The sequence below is a fragment of the Eleutherodactylus coqui genome, chromosome 4, assembly GCF_035609145.1.
Source record: "Eleutherodactylus coqui strain aEleCoq1 chromosome 4, aEleCoq1.hap1, whole genome shotgun sequence".
Lineage (NCBI taxonomy): Eukaryota > Metazoa > Chordata > Amphibia > Anura > Eleutherodactylidae > Eleutherodactylus > Eleutherodactylus coqui.
The window spans coordinates 25,872,528-25,885,938 of NC_089840.1; positions in this window are offsets into that span (position 1 = coordinate 25,872,528).

Consider the following 13,411-nt stretch of genomic DNA (forward strand, 5'->3'; position numbering starts at 1 on the left):
TCTGTGATAACAGAAAACCGTTACTATGCCAGATGTATGTTGGAGCTTGGTTATGATGTTCTGCTAACGTCAAAGATATTGCAGCATGGTAAGACCAGGTACTAATTTCAACCGTTGATTTTTGAGAAAGCTGGAGTACATTTGTATCTCCAATAAACATGTCTATTAGAGATGAGCGAACGTACTCGTTTTGAGTAATTACTCGATCGAGTACCGCTATTTTCGAGTACTTCAGTGCTCGGGTGAAAAGATTCGGGGGCGGAGGGAGGCGTGGCGGGGCAGGGGGTAGCAGCGGGGAACAGGGGGGAGCCCTCTCTCTCTCCCTCTCCCCCCTACTCCCCGCTGCAACCCCCCACTCACCCACGGCGCCCCACGAATCTTTTCGCCCGAGTACGGAAGTACTCGAAAATCATGGTACTCGGGCGAAAAAGGGGCGTGGCTGAGTACGCTCGCTCATCTCTAATGTCTATCCATAAGTAGCTATCATGAACTATGCATAGCTTGCCAGATGTCATACAGTTCCTCCCTCCATCATATATTGTTTAAGGATTGCATATGTTTATGCAATCCGGAAGTGGTAACCATACACTCATCTGTAAACTTCATTAAAGTCCCTACAGATAATTAATTTACTTTGTTTACATTTATGCATGATAAATTCACACTTGGAAAGTATGCTCAAGGGCTCATTCACAGGTTCGCCGATGCGCCCATGTTCCTGCATGATAAGACATCCACATGGCTCCATTGCCGGTCATGTGTTCTTTCTTCCGGCGGTGCAGAGAGTCGTCCGCACCTGCAGTGTGTCCCTCTTCTTCATGCAGGAACACGGGCCCTGCGTGACTGAGTCCTAATAGTCTATGGGTAAAATATTTTAGTTTTTTATTTGGGGCATAAATTGATGCCAGTGTGTATATGGAATCATTTATAGAACAGACTATCTTATCTATCTGCTTTGTGGGTCTGCATGTCCTTGAATGGGTTGAAATGCAACAGAATTCTTTATTATGATCAACAATTGTTCTTCACATAGTTGTTAACAACAATAAGAGGAATGTAGCAGCTCTTCCAGAGCTGAATGATCCAAGTGGGGGATAAAAGTTCTCAGGTTATTCCGAGTATTTTTTAGTGTTCCTGCGATGTCCATCAGGGGAACAAACTATCAATTAACGTTGAGAATGTTTGCGGGGCTTCAACAACTGCCCCGCTTCCAACATCTGTTGGGTGGACGGTTTAGGGTCTTTTGTAGAGCTTTGGGTTCCATTGCTGTAGGAGGTTGATTCCCTCACTCACCGATTTTATCTCAAAGCTAGTATTATTGTAATCGATGATTAGACATATCGGGGCCCCCATTTGTAGCCAATTTTGTTGTCCCAAAGTGTTGCAGTCATCGGGAGTAATTGACGACTTTGTGTCGTGGTAGCTGCACAGAACTCTGTGAACAGAGATAGGGTTTGGTAAGGTGCAGGTAAAGAGCCTAGTTTCTTTGCTGGTTCCAAAAGCTTTTCTTTAACATGGAAAAAATGTGTACATGTTCCATGTTCCACCAGTTGTTTAGAATGGGGAGGTCTATGTGCCTTATCTATTACAAATTCTGGCATAGGGCAATCAAGTGGCAGGCTTTTCATTAATGACTGTATGCATTGCATTAGCTCAGAGATTGTTTCAGGGATTACTTGAAATTGTTGTGACGAGATATATCCTTCCGATCCGCCACTGTGCTTTTGAGGTGGTCAAGTTTCGATAGCATTGAACTGTGTGAATTAAGTTGTTATGTGAGAATGCAACTGTGGCCATTTTTGTCTCCACTTGCGGGATTTGCTTCCCTGCCTCTGTTATGGCCATGTTAAGAGGTTTAATAAGTTTAGTAAAGTTGGCTAAGGAAATGATCATGATTACATCCTTGTTGTAGACGCTCCCGCTGAGCTTTTGCAGGATTTCCATACGGTTGTGCAAGTGGATAGGTGATGTTTTGCCAGAAGGCCTCATTGGCAGAAGATTCAGAACTAGTTGGGAGCTTTATCCCCTCAGATTGTGAATATACAAATGAACAGAGGGAGCTTCCCTATCGGCTTCCAGTCACAACATCTTGGTCCCTTGGAAGAATAGTATGTATTTCTGCCGTCTAATGTCGATCTCTTTTTCCTCTGCGGCATCCTGGATCTTTTAGCCACAGGGAAAGCCTATTTTGCAGTACATTTGATGCTTTGATATTGCTTTAGAACCCAAATGGAGCAAGAGCTCTGAATTCAGGCGGCCATACACCTTGGCAGCCAAACCACGCCCCCCACTACATTCCCTTTAATTACAACAGTTATGCTGGCATTGGAGTCCATTGGAATACAGGGATTTGTGTGGATGTGCAACTTTCATGAGATTTTGTTACACAGGAAAATATATTAAAGAAGTATTCCAGGCATTTACTATTAATGGCCTATCCTCAGGGTAGGTTGTCAGTAGTTAATATGCCTCATCCATCGCTCTTAGTGCAGTGAGGCCAGATGTCTGTATTGGTGATTAGAGCCAGAAGTATAATAAAAAGCATCACCACCTTTAATTTAAATGGGAGCAAAGCTATCTACAGTAATATACTCTTGGCCCTGACCAACAATATGAACATCCATCCCTGCTGCATTGACAATGGGACGGAAGATCGGTGGAAATCCCGAGGGATGGATCCTCACCTATTAGCTATTGATGACCTACCCTGAGGATAGGTCATCAATAGTATATGTCCAAAAAATAACTCAGCAATGGTAAATTGAACTATGACATAGCAAAAGTCCATGTGCAGTCCTAACCTTATATTTCTTCAGTTACCTGTCCCAATCAGCTGATCTTATACGAGGCGTTTTTTTTATATATGGCTCTGATGTTCGTTAGTATTATTTGCATACATCTACGGAATCATTTACATACATGCTTTTCCCATAAGAGTAGTTCTACAGTTTCACTGCTATTCAGATTGCTCTTCAAGTGCCACCTTATTCCTATTAAGACTGCAATCTAAGTGTAACAATAATCTCCACGAGTTCAATATTACGTGATCCCTCCTCTCCCAGCAGCTATCTGCTCTTCTGATAGAGCCTCCTTCTTAATTGGGACACTACAATAACTCCTCAGAGGATCGGTGATAGTTGTTTACCATCATCTCCAATGTAATGTGAACCAGGTTTAACCTATAAATAGTTTTTATATACCTACTCTTCCATTTTCTTTACAGTAATTGACTGCTGGGCAGGCCGATCACATTCTTCTTTCAGACTATAACTTGATGCTCACAGTATAATCCTTGTAAAAGACTGTATAAGATTAATAAACTAAACCTTTTTTTTACTTATCTTATGAAACCTTTTTCCTACTAGAGTGACCCTCCAGCCAATGCATACTGCTTTCTGATTGGCCAGGGCTGCTGAGCAGCATGAGTCAGTTAGAGCAGCATGTAAGGTCTTAGCCTGAGGCTTGGGTAGTGCGAGAATTGGTACAGCCATCTAAGACCACCAGATTGGGGTCTCAATGGCACTAAAGGAAAGCACCAGGGAATATGACCTCCCTCCCCCAAAAAAACTTTGTCTCAGGACAGGAGAATTGCTTTAAGAATACTAATAAGCTCAATTCTTTATTATGTATAGGCCGCACTGCACTACTTTAGATTATAAAAAATGGGGTAGATGGGTGCCCTAAATGCTTGAGGAAAAAGGGTGATGTACTGCATCTTTTGTGACTCTGCCCAACATGGTTGAGATACAGAAGTAGAATTTTGTGGTTTATGGATTAGACTTTTGACACTCATTCAGGTAATTACCCAAGCATATGCTTACTAGGTGATAACTCACACCTTTTTTGCTCGGGAGCACAGAACATTTCTATTTTCCCTTTTTTTTGCTAGGAGTCTGTACCATATTGGATCTCGAATTGGACCCCTATGATTGATTAGTGGCTCAGAAGTATTAAGCATATCATCCTGTAGTGAGAATAAACTATTTGAGTTTGACAAACTTTGGAAAAGTTGAGAAGGCCTTAAAAGGGTTGTCCAATGAGTATATAAAAATAAATAAATGTATATATATAGTGGCTGCTTCCTATAAAATTATAAACCAAGGTATACTTACCTGTTAACCTGTTGTATATCACAGCCAGTTCATTCCTTCCCCAATTTTAAAACACTTCCAGTCCCTCTCTTTTCTGTTCACTTCCAAGTCCAGTGGCCATGTGCCCATCTAACCATGTGACTGTTCAATCCAATCACTGGCCTCAGTAGGCCTGTGTTTAGATGGCCATATGACTGCTGGACTTGAAAGGGAAAAGAGATCGGGAGACTGGAGCGGCAGGAGCATGCAACTAGTGAGTATATATATTGGTTTATTATTTTATAAGTGGTCACAGTGTTTTTTTAATGTACCCACCAGACATCGTCTTCAAGAAAATCATAAACAAATTCTGAATTTATAGAATAAGTGAGGAGTCAAGGAGTGGTGTTTTTGAAAGTGTTTGGGTTTTCCAGATGTGCAGTACAGTACCTTTTTCAATCTTTTTGCTTAACATCAAGTTAAGATTGTACTGATACCACTCCATATGGCAGATTAAAATAATTCCTTTGATTTATTTGGACTTTAAACACAGTTACCTAGTTTTAAGCCCAAGGCTGGTTTCAGGTACTGCCTGAATTTTAATGTCCATATTTCAGACACAACACCCAGACCTCCTGCAGTATAATAAGGACACTAAAATAGGCCTACATTACAATTATCTGAAGCGCATCTTAGACTTGTTAAAATCGTTATCCACCTTATAAAAAAAATTTCTAAAAACCAAAAAAGAACAAACAAGCACTCACTTCTTTTTTTCCCTAGTGAATCACTGCGGGTGTTCAGGTGGTCCTCCAGGTCTTTGCTTACAAGTGGACAGCATGTAATTGCTGCAGTCAATCAGTATCCACGTTGGTCATGTGCCATATTACAGGTCACACCTCTTGGTGATGGAAATCATGATACTGGCAATATGGCACATGATTGGCCGCAAAGGTCACATGGTGTTCTGGTGTTTTCCTTGTATACAAAGACCAGAAGCTTCGCCTGTATGTTTGTGCTGAATCTCAGTGGGAAAGAAAAGAAATACATTTTATAGGGATATCTGCTGTTCTTTTTCCGAGTGATTATGATATAGAGCAGGGCGGCCCAAGGAACTTCAAATTCCCTGCAGTCATTTATTATTGGCCTATCAGCAAGCTCTAATCTGTTTTATGACTATACAGTATACACTGTGTCCTATTTGTAGACTATAGATTGTTGAAAATAGGTCTCTTAAGCTTGCTAACAAACATTTAGAACAACAGGGAATATTGTACGCAGCACGTTGCCCTGTTCTATTTCTGTTGTCAACGGGAGTGATTGCGATTTAATTAATAATATTATATTTGGGAATTTCTATCAAATTAATGTACTGCAAACGTGAGGATACTATGGAAGAGAGTAATAAAGTAACTACAATGTGTCATGCTTTTACAGTGCTAGCTCTACATATCGTATGTCCAGGGTCAGACTGGTCTATCAGAGTATCAGAGGACCTTTTGGTGGAACCAGACTCTAACATAACGGTGGGCCTCTTATATAACAGGACCCCAACGCAGCAGACAATACCATTTTGACCTTAATTTTGAGTCAGTCAATTACCACTATGGCTAATTCTTTTGGATTGACTCAAAAATGACCTATTAAGGTGGCCATATATATGAGATTATGAGCTCTATTACATGGGCCAAAAGTTGGCCATAATATTGAGCAGCATGAAGATTGACCCTCATTACTGCCATTCACATCGGCAGAAGATCACTAGTATAGGAAGCGATGACTGTTACTATGATTATTCAACCCCATACTTGGCAGCAAACTTCTCTGTTTTTACAAGGGAATGTGCTGTCAACCAACTCTCATTTTTATGCCAGCTCAAAAGATATGATTAGCAAAGGGACAAACAATCCCTTTGCTCATTCATTGGATGTTTACTGGCATGTTCAGATGGGCCAAAAATCAGGCAAATGAACATGCAGGCAAATGTTTCTGTCCAATCATGTACCCTCGTAAAAAGGCCTAAAGATGAAGAAAATAGATGAATTTAACCAAAACTAGCTTTCTTCAAAAGAATGTTACCAGAAAGATGGTTTCACTGATCATGTTTGGCCAGTTAGAAGGACTGTGATGGCTAATATAGACTAAAATATGTATGGCTTTGTTGTCAAAATGATCATTCAACATACAATCGCCCATCAACAGTAGTTCACCCATCAAGTTACTTCTATCTAATGTATCCACTTTTAAATCTTATTCATGATACATGCTATGTGTAAAACAAAGTTTATAAAGTACAGATGAAGTTTGGAAGCATCTCTTAAAAATGTATAATTGGGAAGAAATAGTTCAAACCTCAACGCTTTGGGATATTCGTGGTTATTGAACTAAAACACAATACAAAAACAGTTCAATCCCCCGACTGAGTCTTGGACATTTCGGACTCCTCGAAGTCTCCAGCCTTTGCCTGTAGGACAGCCTTGCATACTCTGAGCATGTGGTAGATCAATTTTCAGGTCTTTCGATTGGGATATTTTTCCATTCCTGCTAGAAAACCTCCCAGAGATGTTTCTTTTTAGTGATTTGCTCTTTAAAACATGACTTGTTCTGAACTTCTGGAGCATACTGCAGGTCCTCACAATCATTTCCTGCGGTGGATTCATAGAACTCTAGTCCAACATAGAGTATGTCTTTATAGATTTTTTTTTTTTAATATGGATTTTGAATGGTAGATCTTGTATGTTTGTTTTTTTTCTGCTCTTTCTGTAAGTTTAGTTGGCAGTACACAAATACCATAGATAGTTTTTACCCATGCACAGATGTTTTGCCGAAGACTCACTTAAGTTGCTATTTCTAACCTTTGGCGCTTATTATGTGCAGTAATCTAAGCCTGACTGACAGTTTTTCTTTACCCTATTTCTAAAGTTACACTAACTGATTTCCCATTCCTGTGGTTTCGTTACTGAATTATTAATAATAGTACATTTTTAATAAAGTCTCCGGAGTTGATGTCAAGAAAGCATATAGATCTGAAAAATTGATAAAAAAAAACAACCAAAAGCAGAGCACTTTGTCATTTTCAAAGCTTGTCTGTGGCCCTCGCAAGCTGCGTATTTAATGGCATTTATATATGGTTGTAAACAACTAAGCAGCGCATTTTATGTCTCAACCCTGTCAAGTGCAACTTTTTAATAAAAACTTGTATGAATGTGCAATATACTACATAGGAAATCTATTTCTTCCTTGTCTAGAGACAAAGCTCTTTTAAAGTTCGGCTTGAAGGAAACTCTCTGTTGGAGTTGTTCCATGAAGATGCCAAGAAGTTAAAGGAATGTTCATTAAAATGAAAAAAAGTTTCTTTCCACTAGGAACTATTAAAGGTTGCTATTTAATGCGAACATAACACCACCTTGAAGGGAATGGCTAATTAATGTCTTTTAAGTGTCATTAATTAGATGTAAGGCTGTATTCCCACGAACGTATATCGGCTCGGTTTTCGTGCCGAGCCGATATACGTTGTCCTCGTGTGCAGGTGGGGGGGGAGGATGGAAGAGCCAGGAGCAGGAACTGAGCTCCCGCCCCCTCTCTGCCTCCTCTCCACCCCTCTGCACTATTTGCAATGGGGAGAGGCGGGGCGGGGCAAATTCTCAGAACTTAGCCCCGCCCCCGCCCCACCTCCTTTCATTGCAAATAGTGCAGAGGGGTGGAGAGGAGGCAGAGAGGGGGCGGGAGCTCAGTTTCTGCTCCTGGCTCTTCCATCCTCCCCCGCCTGCAGATGAGGACGACGTATATCGGCTCGGCGTGAAAACCGAGCCGATATTCGTTCGTGGGAATGCACCCTAAGTCTGTAGAAGTCTGTTTGGGGTGGCCATATTGGAGTCACACACTTCCTTCCTGTATATTCTATATAGAAATTGCAACAAGTTCTTAGTGCTTTATGGTTGAGGTAATGAATGAACTCCCCTACAGAGCTGTGAGTGGGAGTGGAGCCGCATATAGTGGCTTACCTGTGCATGTAGTATGGCTATTTTGTCTTACGTAGGCCTCCAACTGTCATTATTTTGCCTGCCCTCAGTTTATTAACTGCTTAAAGGGTTCTGTCATTACAAAAATGCTTCAATCAATGCAATCAATACTTACCTATTCCTCCCCAGGCAGTCTTCTTACTGCATCTTCTCCTCCCTGATCTTCTCCTGGCTCCTCCAGTCTCCCGGGTCACATCACCTCCAGCCAACCGGATCCTCTTCTGCCTGTGATGTAGAATACATTCGCAGTTTGAGTCTGACTCAAACACAATTATTGAGCAAGCCTTCTCCGCAGTAGACCTCCTGCGGGCAAAATTATAGACATACACATATATTATGCACCCAAAAAAGCACAAAAAAAAATTTATTGGGCGGGTGACCACAGGACACTGGGTGGTCAACGGAATGAGGTGACTATGAAACAGCATCAGAAATGCAGTAGAAACTTTGGGTTGTTTCAGTTACCACGCCGTGGTGGATGGAGAGAGCTTGCATTGTAAAAAGCGTGAACTCTGACTGCTGCACTCTGATTGGTCAGTCAGTATTGAAAAAACCAAACACAGGGAACGCTGGGGCAAGACCACTACGAATGGTTCCCCAGAGGCATGTAGTGATAGGCTGCTAACTATGTGGCAATCGTGTCATCACTTTCAATACAGGATCTAAGTTTAGGTCCTGTTGCGCTAAGTACTATGCACCCATGGTGTAAACTTACATCCTGTGGCATTAAGGTGTTAAAAGGACCAGTGATAAACACATTTCAAGGTTCAAGCTTTCTTAATCAACATTATGCTAGGCCCGTTCAGTGCTCATAGTCCCGCAGTCCCATCACTCAGATGCAGCCAAATCCTCCTTATACATTGACCCTCAGCCTTACCAGCAGATAAAGGAAGCACACCGGTGAGGCTGAGGGTCACTGTCGAAATGCATTAATCACTGGTCGTTTTACTCAAAATCAGGAAAGTTGAAATTATTTCACAATCCATTGGATGGCTGTGCCGTTCTCCAGTCCCTGTTTCACTCCTCTACATGCATGCCTCCAGCAGAGTTAACACCTGGATGGGCAGCACCTGTGTATACTATTCCCTGGACCTATAGGCACTATACTGGCCATTTACTTCATCATGGTTAGCTCCATCACATTTTTTCCTATCTTCTTACCCAAGAAGAAGGACTCGAGGTGTTTCAGGTAGAAAGCAATAAGTAACCAAGGTAATACTAGACATTATATATGCTGGGGGGCTAATTACATAATGCATGAAAAAAAAATTCACTGGGGTGGCCAATTTAGAAAAAAATGCTTAATTGCCAGTTTATTTGGCTTTTTAATAGTTTTTGTTGTGTTAAGATAACTTGTTGCAGTAAGTTAATACAGTGAAGATAAACTTTGATACATTTGTAGGGCTTATTCAGGTGAGCGTATATCGGTGGGGTTTTCACGCCGGGCCGATATGCTCTGCCCCTCTCTGCAAGGGGAGGAGGTGGGACAGGATGGGATCTAGTGTACTGAGCTTCCTCCCCCTCTCCATCCCTCGCCACTGTTTGTAATGGTAGGGGGCGGAACGGGTGCAGAACTTAGCTCCGCCTAGTCCCACCCACCCCCATTGCAAACAGTTACGAGGTGCGTAGAGGGGGCGAGAACTCAGTACACTAGCTCCCGCCCCATCTCGCCTCCTCCCCTGGCAGAGAGGGGCAGCGTATATTAGCCGGGCGTGAAAACCCGACCTTTATACGCCTGTCTGAATAAGCCCATAGTCACATAAAAAAACTGTGAAAGAAGTCACTCATAGACTTTTATGCACAGATAATAATGAAAGGTAACAGCTACCGTGTTTCCCCGAAAATAAGACAGTGTCTTATATTAATTTTTGTTCAAAAAGGTTTAACTTTTTTACATGTATAGCTGCCTGGACACTATTTATATTGACTCTTTTCATTAACTGTTAGCAGGGCTTAATTTTTGAGTAGGGCTTATATTTCAAGCATCCTCAAAAAGCCTGAAAAATCATTTTGCATCCTCAAAAATTCTGGAAAATCATGCTATGTCTTATTTTATGGGTATGTCTTATTTTCAGGGAAACGGGGTATATATCTGGTGTTTTACTGTGGAAATCTTAAGGAAGCAGCATAAAACCTCTGTGAACTTTCTCAGAATGTGAATGATGAAGGTGTCTTCTTTGAGCTGTTATTATTCCATCCCAATATTTCATGAGCACCTATTGAGATGTGTAGAAATCAGAGAGAAGGCTTATGTCTGAGCAGAGAGAAGTGATGGAAAGCCATTGTTAAGGTTAACTACAGAGAACTAAAAATAAAACTGATTAAGGTGAGAGGCTTCGGTTGACACGAACATAACAAAGACTTTAATTGCATTAAACTTTGGATGTTTTTAGACACACGGCAATCATTGTTGATTAAAGATAAATGCAATTTATTTTTAAGGGTTGCGGAAAGGTTTTTCTTTGACACTAGATATCTCTAAAAATGCAAATGCATGCTATTTTAGCTTTATACTTCGTCATATGAGATTGTGCTGAAATATCCAGGATTACATAGGGGAAAATGGATCAAGCGGGGGAATTTTTGCCCCGACTATTCTAGCATACAATAGTTTTTTATTCCTGTTCTTAGTTAAAAATTTGACAAGTTTATCAAATGTCACATTTTTAAATATGTCTAGAGATGTGGTGCTATTTTATACACAACCCAGCTATGAGAGTGAGATTGCTACATACATTTTACAATTTAAAAAAAAAGTCATAAATGTCTCTAAATTCTAAAAAAAAAAAACAGGTGAGAAAAAATGCTCAAAGACATAACTCACAGAAAAAGAAGCCAGGTACAAGATATGTACTACGGGAAATGCTCAATCGCCATTTGACCAGATTGCTATATTAGGGTGCATTCACACGAACGTATATCGGCTTGGTTTTCACGCCGAGCCGATATACGTTGTCCTCATCTGCAGGGGGGGGGGGGGAGGATGGAAGAGCCAGGAGCAGGAACTGGGCTCCCGCCCCCACTTTGCCTCCTCTCTGCCCCTCTGCACTATTTGCAATGGGGAGAGGCAGGACGGGGGCGGGGCAAATTCTCAGAACTTAGCCCCGCCCCCGTCCCACCTCCTTTCATTGCAAATAGCGCAGAGGGGCGGAAAGGGGGTGGACAGGAGGCAAAGAGGGTCCAGGAGCTCAGTTCCTGCTCCTGGCCCTTCCAGCCTCCCCCCCTGCAGATAAGGACGACGTATATCGGCTCAGCGTGAAAACCGAGCCGATATACGTTCGTGTGACTCCAGCCTTAAGGAGCAAGAATGTTCAGGTGCGGGCTGATTGAGCAGCTACACAATTCAACCCAGGGTGGGGGAGGGGTGACTGCCAACAGACCCAGCCTGCACCATATGAACTGATACCAGGATGACTGCCATAGATATGTGCGCCACACATACAAGGGGAACTACCCGCACTGACTAAGCAGTGGATTGCCCGGCAATAAAAGTGTGCCACACTGGCATGCCAGCCTGGGCTCCTCCAGCATCTATAGCAAACCGCATGCATAAAAGACACACACTGATAAATGTGGGTATTAGTTAGTATTTTAGGCCCAAAACACGCACGCGGGCACACTAATGGCAAGGCCACCACGCGAACATCAGAGCCTGCGCTCTCTCACAATCAACTACATAAAATCACAGAGGTGGGAAAAAATGCTCAAAAACATAACTCACAGAAAAAGAAGCCACATACAAGGTATATACTACAGGGAAGGCTCAATCGCCATTTGACCTGATGGCATGCAGCAAGCCAGATTGCTATATGGAGGAGTTAAAAATGTTCAGGTGAAGGCTGATTGAGCAGCTACGCAAGTCAACCCAGAGTGGGGGAGGGGTGATTGCCAACAGACCCAGCCTGCACAATATGTACTGATGCCAGGATGATCAGCAAATCACACCCACTTTTCTAGACACTTTTTAAAATTGGAGTTGGGAACCTTTCACAAGAGGGGAAAATTTTTGCAATACACACCTAATGACTCGAAAAAATCTGCACCAAAATCTACATGTATACATGCAAGTTATGGAAAAGAAATTTGCAGTGACAGATTGAGGGCTCAGTCACACGGGCGCCGATCTGCCTGTGTTTCAGGACGGAAAAATGGCGGCAGTGCAGGTGCGGGTGAATCTTCGCACCTGCCTGAAAAAGAACATGTGGCTGGCAATGGAGCTGGTCATGCAGAGATTCGTCCGCACACGGTGTGGCCATTTTCCCGTCCTGAAACACGGGCGGATCGGAACTCATGTGACTGAGCCCTATGGGCTTAAACAGACAAACTTGTTTGTGCACATTTTTGCGCGCATCCATCTCACACCCACTAAACGTGACGAGCCAAACCCATTGATTTTAATGAGTTTGTTCTCATGAGAATGTTTCTATTCTCCTACACATGAGAAAAGATAGTACTTGCCCTATTTTTCAGTGATTTATGCTGAAAGTTCCCATAGAAGTCTATGGCAGATTTTTAAAAAATCAAGAAGGGTGTGACATAGCCGACAACGCAGGGAAAAGACAACGGGCCCATATTAGGCTTTAAATAGCCATTCTATTCCATGAAAAGGGAGAATCGCGTGTGTGAACTGGCATTGCGAGCGCAAAATTCACAGTACTATGTGCTGACACATATGTATCAGCCTGAGTATTGCCATCCCTAAACCTTGTCCATGCGCCAATATGTTCTGTTGCGGTGATCGTATTTGCTGATGGGTTCATTGGTCGAAGCTCTAAGCTGCATCTTGCGGAAATATTCAACTAATGTGAAAGATCCTTAAAAGGTCTAATATCTGTTCAGTTTGGTGCAAATCATTAGTAAATGTATTAGTGATGTACTTTATTTCAGACCCCCCCCCCCCCCCCCAAAAAAAAAAAAAACAAAAAAAAAGTTCAATGCATGCCACAAATCTGGGGGAACACCAGTAATAAATATGCTCCAGTGATTCTACATTATAGACCATCAGTCATACAAGTAATACAAAGTAACATTCTTATATATCATGTAGCACAATAATCTAGATTTATTATCAAACTGTTTATTATATCAGTATGTAATACAATTGCTTTTGGTCATAGGTTTTCAATTGACTTACAAACGAATGCTCTAGAAGATTCATAGATATATAGTATTGCATCCAGAAGTTTTAGACAACGATGTATAGACCATATACATTATCTATCAACTGATCTATCTCTCTATCTATCCCATATCAGGCTCTATCAGCCTCAAAGGTCCTTCTCCACTATCCCCTATGCTTAGGGGCTTTCTCTGGGCTTG